We start from the raw sequence: 17,383 nt of genomic DNA, 5'->3' as shown, positions 1-17,383 counted from the left end.
GAGCATTCTGTCTTCCAGAACTTGGGCTCAGCACAAACACCCATCCGAGGAATGAGTGCAGCTAGAAATGCATGAGGGGTGCAATTTTACTGTTCCTTCAGAAGTACTGGGTATGAGAATTTACATTTTTAGCTAATTTAATCTATAAAGAGTTACTTCATTTTAATTTGCATTTTGTTGATTAATGATGAATATTTATTTCCGTATGTTATCCCTAGCTACTTGTCCTCAAAAGAGATTGTCTTTTTGTGGTCTTTGACTATTTTTCTATTGAGATTATTGGGTAGTTTTCCATTTTATGGGCTCTTTATAAAATCAAATTTCCCCATTTTTATGCATTTTTATCTTTATTCTCTTTTTTGACACAAAATTATACATTTTTGTAACTTCATTCATTTAGAAAAGGTGCTTTTATTATTTAAGAAAGATATGGTTATGGAAATATGTTTATTAAACACATAGAAGGAAAAGAAATAGAATAAAACTCCTTTAGAACCATACCAGTCAGAGATAACTGTTGGTCCCAATTTGAGTTATTTTCATATAGGCTTTATTTAATGTTTGTAAATGATGTTTTACAATATATGCTGTTTTGAAACTTTTAAATTTAAAACACTGTGAATATCTTTGCATTTCTCTACATTTTTGTGTATGGTATTTGATTTTATTTCCATATATAACATTTGTAATTAAAATAAAATGTATCCTTACTGTAAAATATTCAACTAATAAAAAATTTTACTCTGTCATCACTGCCCATACACTGCATGGGGAGATGCTCATAGCAGTTTGTTGTACAGCCTCAGGATCTCCCTTTATGTACATACAAACCTACAGAGATGGGTTATCAGATGGGCACACGCTTGGTTTACTCAATCTTCCATTTTTGAATATTTATGTTGTTTCCAGATTTTTACTGTTATATTGAAACCCAGGACTCTCAATAGCTCACATACTCAAAGATATATCGATCCTATCTTTAAGATAAACACTGATCAACAGCTCAAATAAACTACACATTTTTGTGGGGTACTAAAGTCAGACTGCATTTTCTTCCAGGACTCCTCAAAGAGAAAATGATAAAATAATGAACCACATCTTGCAACATATTAATCATAAACATAGCAATTTGCTTCCAAAGGGGGGATTTCTTTTTATGTTACATTATAAAAAATGTTGTAATTTTATTATAGAAAACTTAAAAACTAAATATAAAAAATCTAAATAAAAATTCCCCCTAAATCTTAATACCCCCAAATAATCACATTTCTCCTTTTAATGTAAATTCATCTATAGTATTTTCTCCTTGTGACATGATCACACCTTACATATTATTATCAAATATTCAGGATCAGGAACAAAAGATCGGAGTGAACAGTTTCTGACTAGATACCCCATGTTCAGTGAGATTTTGTGTTTTCTTGCATCCTACTTTATGGCATTTAGAAAGTTCCAATCACCTCCTAATCTCCATTTGATACCACTGCCTCTTATTGACTATGATAACCAATATCCTCCCATAAAATCCAGAATGGTTTTCATTACTTGATGCCAAAAGCCTTAAATGATACACTGTGTAAGGAGGATTTCCATATTATTTTTCCAAATTACCTTTTGCTTTCACAACACCATCTGCTGAATAATCCTTATCTTTGTCCTTTCTCACTCAAAACATTCTGCTAAATAACTGAGTCTGTTTCTAGGCCATATTCTTCTTTTAATCTCTCTGTATAATTTTGAACTATGACATTTAGTTATCAGCACTTTCGTTCATTCAACAAGTATTTATTGAGCAGCTATGTTCTTTGTGTTAGCATAGCAGTGATCACAACTAACAAAAGAGGGGCAAAGACAAAGAGTGCAGTGGGCTTTGCTATTTTATGGTGAGTGATAGAGAAGATTTCCCCGGTAAAGCAATAGTTGAGCAGAAAACTGAATGAGGGTAGGAGCTATGTTACTATTTAGAAAAGGAGAATGCCAGTTGGAGGGGAAAGCAAGGGTGAAAACCTTGAGACTCAAGCAGGACTGGAGCATTTCAGGAAGTGCAAAAAAAAAAGTCAATACGGTTGAAAGGAAATGATGGGGAGGAAGAAGCAGGAAAAGACGTCAGAGAGGGACCGGGGACTGGTGGCTCTGAGCGTGTGGGGTCCTGGTAGTTATTTCCCTTTTATACTAAGGAAGATGAGAAGACATGAGAATTCGGAGCCAGGGAGTGAGATTCACTGACATTGCTGGCTGTGGTTTTGAAAATAGAACATGAGGGCCTGAGGTGGAGAATGCGCAGGGCAAGAATGGAGTAGGAGGCTATTGCAATAGTATAGGTGAAAGCTTTATGATGTATCAGAAGTGGAGTGATAACATCTGAAAATGCTGGTGAAGACTGGTTTTGAGCTTCCAGAAAAGTATGGTCACAGTCTAATAATCTTTCTATTTTGAGTATCAACTAGCCTAGGGCTTAACAACATGTCCCACAAATACTCCTTGAATGAACTCCTTAATGAGACATCCAAAGCCACAGCCTGCTGGACTTCCAGATCAGAGTTCTCTCCTTTCTGCTACTGTCTCTCTACTTTTGGTGTTTTCCTCTCAGAGAAAGACTTCCACAGAGTCACCTTGTTTTCTGTCCTTCAGAGCTTTTCTTAAATACTCCCTCTTCTGGCATGCCTTTCCATGGATGACTTTTACCCTTTTAAAACCTGGTGAATATTGTACCATTCATTTGTTTCTCCAATAGATAACTTACTGGGTCTTTTTTTTTTTTTTTTAGAGATTTTTTTTTTTTTAATTTATTTATTTGACAGACAGAGATCACAAGTGTACAGAGAGACAGGCAGAAAGAGAGAGAGGGAAGCAGGCTCCCCGCCAAGCAGAGATCCCAATGCGGGGCTCCATCCCAGGACCCTGAGATCATGACCTGAGCCAAAGGCAGAGGCTTAACCCACTGAGCCACCCAGGTGCCCCTACTGAGTACTTCTTATCCATTGGGCACTCGGTTTGGCTCTTGTAATAAATGTAAAAGTAAGTGAAACAGACAAAATGTTTGCCCACAGGGAGATTACATTGAAGCAGAAGAAGAGAGAAAGTAAACAATAAACATAAAATGAAAGTAAATGGTAAGGTACACCAGAAGGTGAGACACGCTGTGGGCAGGTGCCAGGAACTCACCTGGGTTCAGGGCTTAGAGGTGGGAAGCAGGGGCAGGTAGAGGACCAACTTGGAAGGCCATTCAGATTCACGGTGAGTGGCTAGATGGGCTCTGTCAAATCTTCTACCAATGATTCTCGTTTAATCCTCAAAACAGGTCTTTTGTGTTTCTTATCATTATTGCTTTTCAATTCATTTTTTCACAAGTATCCTCGATATTCACTTTGTAACACAATGTTAAAACACGTTTATTAGTTTTGAGAATCATAACAACATACATTTACGTAGCATTTTATAGTTTCTGCTGATTTTTAATATAATGATTTGTTTGGCTTTGAACCATGATGCCAGTAAAGTATGTAGTTAAATGAATATTAACATGAACTAAAATTAAGGGAAAGAGTACTCACAAAGAGTTTATTATTTGTCCCCAGCTTTATATATGGGATCAGCGATCTTAGGGTTCACAAAGTCCAATTTAGTAAATGAGATTTGCAATTCATTTTATGTATGTGTGTAAAATTTTCCATCATAAGCCTATTTACTGATTGAGTTTGTGATAGTGTTGGAACTCATAATAATGAGGTAAAATGTGGGGGGAAATTCAAGAAGGAAGAATATTGTATAAGTGGCAAATGGGGAGGAAATAAAATCAATGTTCATGCGATTCTAAGAGCAGATCTTGAAAGGGGACTGCTTACCAGAGGTCATCTGCACGGTTGCATTTTAGACACCCGTCCCCCCTCACACAAAGTAAGCTAGCTTCCTCCTAGAGAAAAAGGCACCCTCCAGAGTTTCAAATCAATCATTGTTAGGAAATCCAATGTTAACCTAATGCCTCTTTTTCTCTGCACCATTCCTCCTATTTTGCTCTAATATCTTAAACCCAGCTCTCAGTAAGTTTCTTTTGTCTCTAATACAAAACCATGGGTTTTAAGCTTGCTCAATGTGATGATGGAAATGAGGCTTTACTTGATAAATTAATATGATGGGGAACAATGTTTCATCTGATTTGAACGGCAAAGAATAAATCCCTAACCTCTCACTTTCATTTTTCACAGAAAGATTACATAATGCTTTGGGGAAGGAATCTCAATTAGCCTGATCTATGCAGTCTTCCAACACAGGGGCTGATACAGGACCTGTTCTGGAATATTGAGAAATGATGGTTACAGAGTGACCAGTCCAAGAGAAATCAGGGATCACCTACTTCTGATACCACCATGGTCTCTTGCACATTCCGTAGAATCTTAATGCCAATAAATCTCTTTTTCTTCAAATTGTAATACCATCCTACTGGGTCATTTATTGGAATAATTACCCCATCTCTTCCTACTGTGATATTATAGGAAAATACTTAGTTTTCAATAATCACATTTTCTATGCTGTAGCCTATCAAAGTATAAGTTAATATTCCCTTTTGGCTAGTGTTTTTACTTAAGAAGCAAAATTACTACTTTAAGAAGAAGTAGAGAGTATAATTTCTTAAAAAAAAAAAAGATCTAAACATTCCATGCCAAATGGAATACAAAATACAATATGAAATAGATCGCCAAACTCTCTGATTCATTTATGGCTGTTAGCCCTGCTGGTTTTCCACAAAATGTGCATAGCTGATGTCTTCCACTGAATTGTGTTGCATGGTTTCATATGACAGCAGAGGGAAATGACTTGGAAAATACAAAAAAAAAAAAAAAAATCTAAAACTTTAGAACAACAGCTTAAAGTGTTTAATGAACTATAAACAGCTTCCACTGTTTAAATGTCTATGAGCGGTGCAATGACAAAGAACAGCAAGGAAGGAATAGAACTGTGTGCAGTTTATAATTAGAGCTATTAAGAGTACTAAAGTGAATATAGAAAGCAGCTACTAAAAGCGAGCTGCTCACCAAACCTTATACAAAACACACACTCAAGGGTGTGTCTACACTAGCCCTTTAAAAGGAAACACATTAAAGCACATTTGTATCTGCTTGGTGTCAGCATGTAGGCAACAAAAATGCATTACTCCCAAAGAATGCTTTCTATTATGTGCAATAACATCTATATTATACATCACAATGATGAGTATTATTGTGGTGTCATTGCTGTAGCTTTCAACATTAACACTATGGGAAAATGGACTCTTTCCGAGCACCTTAAACTAAAGAAAAAAAAAATGCTTGGTGGAAAACATAATGTTTATCAGTGAATTCATGTTAGTTCCAAATGAATTTTATTTGTTAGTAATGCATAAATGGGCCTCATGTAGGTATATCCAAGGTTTTTCCCTTTGACTTTTATACTTGGAAAATTTTAAGCAACTTCATTTATTATGAATGAATTGTTTTAGGGTGATAGTGAGGTACTCAGCACCACTAATTACAGTGACTTGGAGTCTAAGAAGAGCCATGTGTGAAAAGGGACTGAAAGACTGTGCCAGGAAGATGTCATATTCCTCCTAGTGCCCATAACTCATCGTGCCCACAATAAGACAAAACCAGACAAAAACAAACAAACAAACAGAAACCACTGCTCTACAAGGTTCAGTGCACAGTCTTTGTTCATACCCCAGTTATCTTAACGGCCTTCAAATTACTTCTTTGCCATCCTCTGTTACAGCACAAGGGGTCTGCAAATGTCAGTGGCACAATTCAAATATGGATAAGTTCAAGGGAAGTATGTGGTAACCATCCATTTTCCTATGAAATATCTATGATTGATTACAGCTGAGGTCCCTAAGACCTTCATATGTGAAAGAGGCAGGCTTGAGAGGGTGAATGTTAGCCCAAATCTCATTTTATTATTAACAAGCAGGCTGGCTTTCCATGTTGACTCAAACTCGGAATCTCGGTGTCTTCCCATATAATGTAGATTGTGTTACCAAGTTCACCGTCTTTTATTAGACCAAGTAGAATGCATACATTCATGCATACATACATATCATACATCTAGCATCTGGCTCAATAAATAGTAGTTTAACTCCTCAGTCCTGGTTCCTAAGGCTAATAATTCTTTAAGATATAATACATTTTTCTGTGTTGTTTTTACTGACTTTAGTAGTAACCCCAGGAATTTCCTGCTTGAAATATCTTTCTGTCCACACTCAAAATGGAGAAAGTAGATGTTTGAGTTGGTTGTGTAACTGCAACCATTTGGTTCCCACATGAAATTTTATGTGGGACAACATGTAACTTCACAGAGTAGTTAATAAGATGAAGAAATGGTGCTCCGGGGGCCCTCTCAGGCTCCAGGGACCCTCCAGAAACCAGCTGCTCCATCAGCTCTCACCCTACAGCTGAGACAAAGATAGTCCTCGTGCATCCCTCTTGTGCTGCGGGACGGGACCCCTTGGGAATCGAGACTGCTGTGAGGTTGCTCATGAGCCATCGGATACATACACCTAAGCAGAACAAAGAACACACCTTGGATTGCATCTTCAAAAACTCTTTTTTTTTTTTTTCAAATAATCATATGTTTCTGAAAATTAAGACATGGATAGAGCCTTTTAAGGGCCACCGTTCTACTCAATATACCAGCTCATAAAAAAATAACTGAACTCCTTCATGGAGCATCAGAAGGCCTTCAACTAAAACTGTACTCTACTGAGTCCCTTGGATAATATGCTCAGCCATGCTAAACTGCTTGCTGCTTCTAGAATGCTGCTTCCTATTCCCCTCTCGGAGCCTTTGCTCACTGCTTTATCTGCCAAGCATTAGCTTCATTATTTTTCTGCCTACCGATTGTGATGCATCTTTTAAGACTCAGTTTAAGCATTACTTCCTTTATGAACTATGTTCTGAATCCTGAACCCACTGGATTATCACGGAGCTCACAACAGAAGTATTATGATATTATTGTAATCACATATTACGTGAATATTTGGAAGCTCATTTGTACCTATCAGGCTCCTCCTACCCTCAATCACCTCCCTTCATCCTCATTAGCCTGTATCTTTTATCTTTAAATTTACATCTCATAGAATTTAATCTCCAGAGTCTGGTATGGCACTCTGCAGATAGTAAGCTTTTAATAAAAGACTGCTAAATAACATTGACAAGTGAGTACCTACTATATACTAGTCACCTTGCAGGGAATTTATGTATGAGATAATATTTGCTGTAATCCTCAAAACAGGACTGTAAGGCAATATTCCTAGTCCTACTTCAACACTGAAAGACTAAGACTTAGAGTAGTAAATAGCTTGCTCAATGCCAATAGAGAAAAATTAGAAAAATTGGTATTTGAACTGAGGTTGTCCAACTTAAGCCATTGTTATTTTCAGTTAAAAATATTGATCATCTAAATATTGTTATTAGAAATTGAATGTTATTAGAAATTAGAAACAATGTTATTAAACATTGTTACTAGAAATGTGTGTGAGGCATTGGAGTTGGTCAAGTAGGATTTTGGACCTAGAGAGATCCGAATTATAGATACACTTTATTAAAATAATGCTTTTTGTTTACCTACTATGGGCCAGGTGTTATTCTCACCTGGGCATATAGCTAGGAATAAATAACTCCAAATCCCTGCTCTTACGTAGTCTACATTTTCAGTGGAAGAGAGGGGAATGAATGAATAAATGATAAGTGCTAAGGAGAAGAAAGTGAATCAGAGTAAGAAGACAGAGTGATGCAGGGGTCCTTTTATAGTCTTTTTTCAAAAGGGTCTGCCATTTGAGCCAAGATTCAATGAAGTAATGGAAAGGAACAGCCATGAAGCAACTGAGACTACTCTGAGAAGGAACAGCCTGCATAAAGACCTTACACTGGGGAGCTCGGGACAGCATTAGGAAGCCAAGGGCAGCAAGGAGGCCAGTATGGACAGAATGGAATAGTCAATGAGGACAGAACTGGAGATACATCCCAGAAGGGTGAGGGAGCCTCATCTTGGAGGTCTTATCAGATACTGAATTTTTCTGTGAGTGAGATGGGAAGTCACTGGAGGTTTCTGAGCACAGGTATGATTGTGATCTGACTTAAATTTTAAAGGGCCATTCAGGTGTGAGAGGATTCAAGAAGTCTTCAGATTGTTGGGGCCAACCATGATAGTGGCTTCATCAGCATAGAGGCAGAAGAGTTCGGAGGAATTAGTGGGCTTCTGTATACATATATATAAAAGATACTGTGAATGTGGGGTGTAAGGTAAACAGCATATTGGAGAGTGACCCTCAGATTCAGAGAGCCTCTAGCCTCTACATGTCATCTCAAGTCATAAGAACGAGAGAGGAAACCTATGGTGAGTAATCGTCCTGTGAAATGCCTACATTTATAACAGCATTTAAAAACTCCTACAGTTGTAAACACTAGAAATAAAATGAGAGCCAACGTGAGCCACATATGCATTCTAAAACATTCTAGTAGCAACATTAAGTCAAAAATAATCAGAGAAATGCATTTTAGTATGCACTTTGCTTATCCCAGTACATCCAAAATGCCACCAACATGTAATCAATATAAAATACAATTGATCTTCATTATTTGTGGATTCTGTATTCAAAAATTTACCTAAGAGCTAAAATTTGCCATAACCCCCAAATCAATGCACTCAATCCTTTTACAGTCATTCACCAACATGCCTGGAGTGGTGAAAAGTCATGTCACTGGGCATGCATGTTCTCAGCTGAGGGAAACAATGTGATGCTTTGCCTCCCTGTGTCAGCTTTTATACTTTAAAACAAGTATTCTTTTGAAGGTATATTCAGCACCACATAGCCCCCATTTTTTGTACTGTTTGATGGTGATTCTGCTATTTAAAATGATCACCAAGCATAGTGCTGAAGTTCCGTCTAGCATTATTAGGTACAAGAAGGCTGGAGTGTATCTTATGGAGGAAACAACATTTATTAGATTAAGCATTGTTCAGGCACGAGTTATAGTGCTATTGGCCATGAGTTCATTGTTATGAATCAACAATATAGATTAAATAAAATATCTTTAATGAGAAATACACATAACACAAGGTTATGTATTGATTGGTAAATGAAAGTATTATGACCAAAGGATGAAAGGAAACTAACCCTGTATTCCTCCTGGGAGCAATAATTCAGTATTCACTAATTTGTGTTCCCAGAGTATTATAGAGCATAACTGCTACAAATAATAAGAGTTGGCTGTTATTAATGAGATAATTTACATGAGTTTTTCATACTGAGTGTACTCAGTGTTCAAATTCTGGTGAGTATATTACCCTTACATGATAACTTAATTTGAACTAGCCACATTTCAGAAGCCTAATAGTCACATGTGACTACTGACCACCATTTTGGACACCAGAGTCTTATAACTAGGATAGAGGAGAATGAAACAGCAGACAAGATTAAAAAGGAATGGCTGGAGAGTTAGAGAAGAAAAACCAGAGAAGTCGGATGGTGTGGAAGAAGGCATGAAAGGGAGAAGTTGCTCAAAGAGAAAGTTCCATTCATGTGGAAAGTTCCTGAGACATCAAGGACAATGTGTTCTTTATTTCTGGCCACATGGACTTTATCATTTATCTTAGCAAGTGATATGTAGTTCAAAAGTGATGACAGAGAGCTGGTGAAATTATGATTAGGGGGTGAGAAAGTGGAGAAATTGGGTAGAAAACCCTTCAGAGAATATTGGCTATGAAAAAGAGCTCAGATGTCAATTGTGTACTTGAAAAGATATTAATGAATGCTAATTATGAGCACAAACACCTAAAAGTGTAGGGAATTGCTGGCATATTTGTGAAACCTACTAAGAAGGAACTGTTAGAGCTTTATATTTTTTTTTTTTTTCTATAACAAAAAGTACCAACTGCCCATTTTTTTCCCTTGGGGAGGAACACAGTTGTCTCACATAGCAACAGACTTGACAGTTGTGCGACTTGCAACGTGGAAAATGAAATTCATATAAAGTCAGCTGCCTTGTGCCAGGGCTTCATTGGTAAAGGAAAGAACTTTCCTTTTTCTTCTCTAGGCATGTGATTACAAAGTAGCTCTCCCATGGTATTAGAATTGGACTGATTTTCAACTTGACAACTTTTGCTCTGCAGGGTGATTGGAAGTAAGCAATTAAAAAAAAAAAGTGTTGCTTTGTGTTGTTGCTGATTTTAAAACTTGTTTTATGTTTCAGATTGGTCTGGGTGTACAAGCCTTATAGCACCATGAACCTAAGCAGGAAAAAATACAAGTGTGCATGGAATGTCTAACAAGTACTGTGTTGGCCAATGTTGGAGTCTCCCAGAATAACTGGTTTCTGGAGAGTCATTGGAACCTGAAGAGCCCTAAAACATCATATTCTCCTCTTATTAACTACTCTGTAAAGTGACATGTTGTCCAAAATGTTTTCAGATGGGAAACCAAATAGTTGTAGTTATGCAACCTACTCTGACTTCTGCTTTCTTCATTTTGAGTGTGGGTAGAAAAAATATTTCAGGAAAGGACTGATTTTCTGCATGATAAATGAGTATGCTGCATGTTAATGACTTGAAGACAGCCTATAAACATAAATTCTTATTATGTTCCAGAAATGCTGCTCGTGAACCAAAACATGAGATAGTATAATTTTCTTAATAGATTGGGACCACCAAAGAGTGCTCCTAAAATATAGGTTTTGGTTTCCTTATTTGTTGGCCCACAGTAATATTATTCTTTTATGGTGGGTAAAAGAATCCCTTCCGTGAGAGACTGCACCTCGTCCCTGGTCCTTGCTGGTGAACAGCTTTGAGAAATCTGCTCCAGGGCACAGGATGATATTTCTGGGCACAGTGTATAACCTCTTCTTAAAAATATCCTCTTAAAAATATCTCATATCTCCAATAAGACTCGGAACTGGCTAATCATCAGTGAATGGCTTATATGAACTCAACAAGGACCTTGTTTTGAATATACCAGGGTCAAATTAAAGTCATCTCATGTTGGGTAGAGTAATAGTTGACATCAGGGTTTACGAATAAATTCATTCACTTACACCCCGTACTTATTTTTATGATAAGACTTGGGATACCTTATCATAACAGGCGAAGGGAAAACTATTAATGACTTCTGACGGACACAATTCACTAGGCTTTGGAAATAGCTACCAATAACATTCTTCAGCAAATGCATTGTACCAGTGCAAAACAGATAGAGTCAATATCAATATCAATATCAATATCTATGAATAGATAAAGCAACTCTGCTTTACTCATATTGTGATAAGACAAAAAGGTAGGCTAGGGCACCAAGAACTTCCATAAAACTGTATCTATTACCATGAAACAAAAAAACCGAAGCAATGAGTGAAGCACTTAGTAGACCAAGCCCATTGTTGTATGCACAGAGTAGCACCTACTGGTAATCTGATGCTGGAAGAAAATACATAGTGGGTGATGGAAAACAGATGGAGAAGGGTGGAGAAGTCAAAGGATGGAACCATTAGCAACATTTGAAGGGTCACTGGACATAGCTGGAAGTCAATTGCATCCCACTGTACAGCCACTGAAATAGTTTACAGGGAGTTCCTCAGATTCTTTTCACATATATGTGCATTTAGAGCAGTGTGTTTTCCCTTTCCCCACCTCTTAAACTCTTTCAGATCACTTGAGGTTTGATTTTGCACACTGAAGACAAATGTATTAAGCTGCTAAATGTTCTGAACATCATCTGGATACTTAGAAACAGTTTACATTCTTCCATAGTGTTTAATGGATCTAAAACAGCCCCATACCAAATGCTATATGAATTTATTTTATTTAGTTGCATTAAGTTTTGATGAAAACTGGGCTTTCAATTTCAGGTGCAGCCATATGTGAATTAAATGAGTATTATGTATGTCACACCACCTTGAAATTTAATGTTCATGCTTTAGGAACAAGTTTACAATCTCCTTTTGTCTTAGAACCAGGTCTTTGTGTGTTCCACGTGAGTGGTTAAGAGTGTGTTGATGCATTTCAGTGGCTACAAGAAAAACAACTGAATTGGGGGACAAAAAAAACACCGATTGATTTCCACCCACAGTAATTACACGATCTTTCTTACTTTGTGCAATTCCTGTGCAAAGTTAATCATCCTTTAACAATAACCCAGATATTAGTCTTTGTAACACATTAATGATGTTTGGACCATATTTTAAGAAAGTCAATAAAATGTTGTGAAACTGTTTCAACATTTCTTTAGAAGCCTAGAGTTTCCTCTTTAATGCTTCCTCGTTCTGAAGAGGCTGGGTTGCCTTATTGTCGAATTTCTACCTCTTTTTTTGCCTTTGCTGGATTTTGCCTTTGCTGGATTTAGTCAGTGCAAGCCAGACCTCTAATGTTATTTTAATGTCGGGGGTGGGGGGTTGGTTTAATTCAAATATATTTTCATTTTAAAGTTATAATGACTAAGTACACCTGCTCACTTAAAAATTAGCACCTAGTTAGGCAGTTTTCAATAGCCTAATCATCTTTTGATTGTCTCCACTTGTATCATAGACAGTTCACCTGCTCTTCATCTAAACTTAAATGTTTCCTGTTTACACGTCTGAAAACACTGAAAGATGATAATATTTAGAAAACAAAGAAAACTGAAACCTACATTCAAATGCATTATTTATATAATTATCCTGTAATTAAAGTAATTATAGTTTGTGAAAACCAGTTTTTTTTTTAAATTTTCATTTAGATTTCTCATGGGATAAACTGTGAACATGTAAAAAGCATACACACACACACACACACACACACACAAGTTATCAATGATGCTATCTGAACAATAAATAAAATGTTACCTCCTGATTTAGGGATTTGAAATCTGCTTTTTTTCTTTCTGAAACAAATACACGCAGAAAGCCATTCAGTGAGTTAATCCTACAGAAGGGATTACCTAGATTGAACTTTGAGAAATCTTTAATCCTCTATGGTTTCAACAGCAACAAGAAGAAAAAGTCCCAGGTATACCTTGCTGAGCTATACACCGGTGCTAAGGATGGTTGGTCATGTCATATAAATGAGTCCCCAGCATTTCCTACAAGATTGGGACAGTGTCAGATAAGGCCATGAGACACAAGTGTGCTTGAGGGTGTGCAAGGGAAATGCAGAATTTTCAAAGAGGCCCTGACAAGCACTCACAGTTGGATTTTCATTATCTTCAATGAGAAGGCATATCAGTCAGTTTTTTGCTATACAGTACAATCCGCATTACTGCTTTTTATATGATATCAAAGTGGACAGCACAGTTTGTGTCCAGTTTTTCATTCTAAATATCCTATTCAATAGTTATTCTTCTTTTCTATACCTTTAAACAGATTTTTTTTTTTTTTTTTTTTTTTTTTTTTTTTTTTTAAACAGTGAGATCACATCACACTTTGGGAACATTAGCTTGAAAGTGAGCTAATAGATCTGGCTCTTAGACCATCTTCAGAGGCTCCTTTAGAAAATACTTGGAATTGAACCATATAAGTTTTATTTTCTCTATGCTTTTGATCAAGTTTTATGGGAGGAAGTAAAAAGTGCTCAGAATATTTCCATGCAGTTTTCACAGAGAGATTTTATATTCTTGTATAGAACCCCATAACACTTCCCAGATACCTGGATTCGATTCTTCATGTGAGGACTTGGGTCGTCCAATTGTTAGTTTTCTTTTTTTTTTTTTAAAGATTTTATTTATTTATTTGACACACAGAGATCACAAGCAGGTAGAGAGGCAGGCAGAGAGAGAGAGAGAGAAAGAAGGCTCCCTGCTGAGCAGAGAGCCCGATGTGGGGCTCAATCCCAGGACCCTGAGATCATGACCTGAGCCGAAGGCAGAAGCTTAACCCTCTGAGCCACCCAGGCGCCCCCAATTGTTAGTTTTAAGACTAGGTCATCACCACTGAAGTTAAGGGGAAAGTGGATGATGAAAAAATATCTGTGTCCTTGAGACTTTTTGCTCTCAGGATACATTAGTGATAACATCCCGGTGACACATGTCTCTGATGGTCTCAACACCTGAACCAGCAGCCTTGGCTATCCCTCATTCTTTTTGACTTCAGCAATGTTAGAATGCTCAGAGAAGAGAGAAGGAGAGGTGAAGCAGTCACAATGCCCCATTCCCAAACATTAACATTCCCTCAGATCATGACGCTGGAATATGAAGCAGAGATGAATGTGCTTTGCCAGAGGGGTCAAACTCATGGTAAATAAGAGGCTAGGAGCCTGAACATCACAATCACTCCTCCACAGAGAGTCCTCCATCTTGGATCTCTGGAAACCTGGAAATCACAACTATGCACCCACCTCTCCAACCATCCACTTACACAGCTTAGATTCCTTCTCAGGTTCAAAGTATTGAACTCACATTACCTGAAGGTGACTCTCCAGGTACCCTTAGTATTATAATTGGTAATCTGACAATTGACAGGATATTGAAGGGATACAAAACTCTGTCATCTGGAAGAGCAAATAAAAAGAAAATCAGATATGAAAGATGCTGATGAAGTTGAAGTGAAGATTTATTATGTTAAATATATATTAATATATATAAATATATAAATATAAATAAATATAATATATATTATACATAATACTTTATATAATAAATATATAATATATATAAATATATATTAAATACATATTATGATAGATCAACTCCAAGGAGTTGGATTTCAACTGCAGGATTCTAGGCTTTTGTAAACAGTTTTTTTAAAAGAGACAGAGTAGCACATAATGTTCAACACACTCAGACTACCAGTCAGTTGGTATAATCTTGGCAAAGAAAAAAAAATCAGTAGATCAAAAAACTCCTTTTCTAAAAATACAGGTACTCTGTCAGGAAGGAAAAAAAATGAGAAAGTCTGGTGAACGCACATTGCCAACAGAAACAATATTCTGGATAACCGTCTTCAGAAGAGAAATTATAATGTGAGATATATTACTTTCTGTAATTCAGAATAAAAATTTAGAAAACAGCTATTTTGTTTTTGCAATATTTGTGTCCACTCATTCCTTTGTTCATAACGAAATATCTGGCATGACTTTTATGCATTAGACACTGTCAATGCCCTGGGAAAACAAAACAAAGTTTCTGCTCTCAAGGAGCTTACATTCTAATAAAGATACATTTACAAAGTGATAAAGACAGAGATTTTGTTGGTTTTATGCCGACATATTTATCTATCATAATAGATGATATTATGGGGATGCTGCTTACCAAATTCATGCCTCAATAATGTTCAGCAAATAGGTATATTTAAAAGTTTACTTTTATGTATAATACATTCTATATTAATACACAGCTGACTTCTTCCATAACATAAGGGAAAGTAGTGGAATGAATAATCAAGGAAGCATAAATTACATCTGGATGTGCAGTGGTCAAAATATCTGTCTACACATTTAGTGAGATATTTTGTAGTCGATCTTCTCTAATTTCCATGAATACTGGACCGGGTATCATCCAGACCCTCCACTATAGCTTCAGGGGCTGGGACAATTCCTGCTACAGAGTTGGTTAACCATAGATATTTGTTAAATGAATATGGATGGGTGAATGGGTGGATAGACGGATAAACTGATAGGAAGCATAAACTTAAAGTAAAACGTCACTTCATTTCCACTTCTAAACAAAGAATTCGTCAAGGAATTCCCTTTTCCTCAAATAATAAATGCAAGGAAAATTCTCCTAATTGATTAGATAATGTTCATGACAATAATGTCTTGGAAGTAGCAAATGTAGAATTATATTTTGTCCTGTGAGCTAGGACCGAAGACTAATAATTAAAGGAGAAAAGGCCACAAGTATTGGAAATGTCAGGCAAATTCCTAAATGATGTAGAGGTAGGCATCCTCTCCAGTCTTGAGGAAACAATCATCCAATTTCAGTGACCAGGATAGACTAGAGAGATCTTACAAGGGAGAAATTTCAGTGAAAGCCTAAGTTGAAAAGAGAAGCAGCCACGGCTCATAAAATTAAAGGTGAGAATTGGTTCCAGATGTGGTGGATGGGCTTTGCAATGGACCCCAAAAGAGAAGCTAAGAAAAAATATTGAGTGTCTGCTTGGAACTTTGCATCTTCTCAGTGATTTTCCCAGCCCTCCCACCCAAAAGCATTCTTTTCAATTCCCCTTCACTGAGACCTTCACTGCATGAAAGATAACTGTCCAAGTCCCTGATCCTTGCGGGCTATTGTTTTCACTGACGTTTGGGAACAAAGCCACAGTCTGAAAGACCTTTTTCCAATAGTCACCACTTAATGGACATTTAGTGTAGGTTACTTAACTGGGTTAAGTGTTTTAGGTATGTTGCCTCACTTAATCATCACAATAGGTGGGGATTATTATTCCCACTTTACAGATGAGAAAACTAAGTTTCAGGGAAGTTAGGTACGTTGCCCAAGGTCACACACTCTCTTCTAAACCATCTTCCCTGAATGTATGAAGAGATTAATATTCAGCAAAGAACAAAAAAATTAAAATACTTGCCAATGCCAGAACAATTTATTCCCTAAACAAAATATTGACTTTGCTCTTGGAAGGAACCAGAGGAGAAAGAGAGATTTTTCTTTCCTAGTTTGTCAGAAGCTCCATATTCCCTGGCCAAGATAAGAGTCTGAACACTCTCTCTTTTCACATTCCATGCACTTAAAAAGACTTGATTTTGCATGGGACTTAGCCTTTTTTTACTTGAAAAAAAAAAAAAATCTAAATGGATGTCTAAATTTAAAGTCTACTTGCTCGTCCCTGATTGCTTCTGCCTAACAGAAGTCAGTGCTAGTGAATTCTTGCTACCTGAAAATGACATCTTCATCTCGATTTGCACATATGCATGCATATTAATTTGGCCATTTTGGGATTGCACCTAGCACACAGAGTCTTGAATCTTTCCTCCTTAGGGGTTTGGATGTGATGACAATCCTGGGTGTGGATCCCATTCATCACAGAGCACACATCAGTATCAGTCCCACACAGTACGCAGGTATTTTTCTTTAATTAGCTTTTTCAGCTCAGAAAGAACTAATTAGGGGTGTGCACTAGAACAACGATCCTCCTGAAGACAACAAATATTTCATCACGGCTTTTCCAGGATGGCTTTGGATAGAAAGTTTGCACTCGGTTTTCTTTCTTGATTTTAGAAAGCCCAGAACCACCCTGCTTCTTTATTTAAATTTCCACTAGAGAGGTAGATAGATAAATAGATAGATACAGATTTCTGTTTCTCATCCAGGCTTTTCTTTGTCTATTTATTCTCTGTTTGTGATGGCTAAACACGTTGTGTATCTTCACGTTTGGCTGAGCCACTTAGAAGTCAGTCTCATCGTCTATTTAATCAATCTGACAACAATTCGTCACCACGTATTCAT

This window comes from Mustela erminea, chromosome 16 (assembly GCF_009829155.1).
Source record: "Mustela erminea isolate mMusErm1 chromosome 16, mMusErm1.Pri, whole genome shotgun sequence".
In the NCBI taxonomy this organism is placed as follows: domain Eukaryota; kingdom Metazoa; phylum Chordata; class Mammalia; order Carnivora; family Mustelidae; genus Mustela; species Mustela erminea.
The sequence above is the reverse complement of the archived record's forward strand: the minus strand, read 5'-3'. Positions refer to the sequence as shown.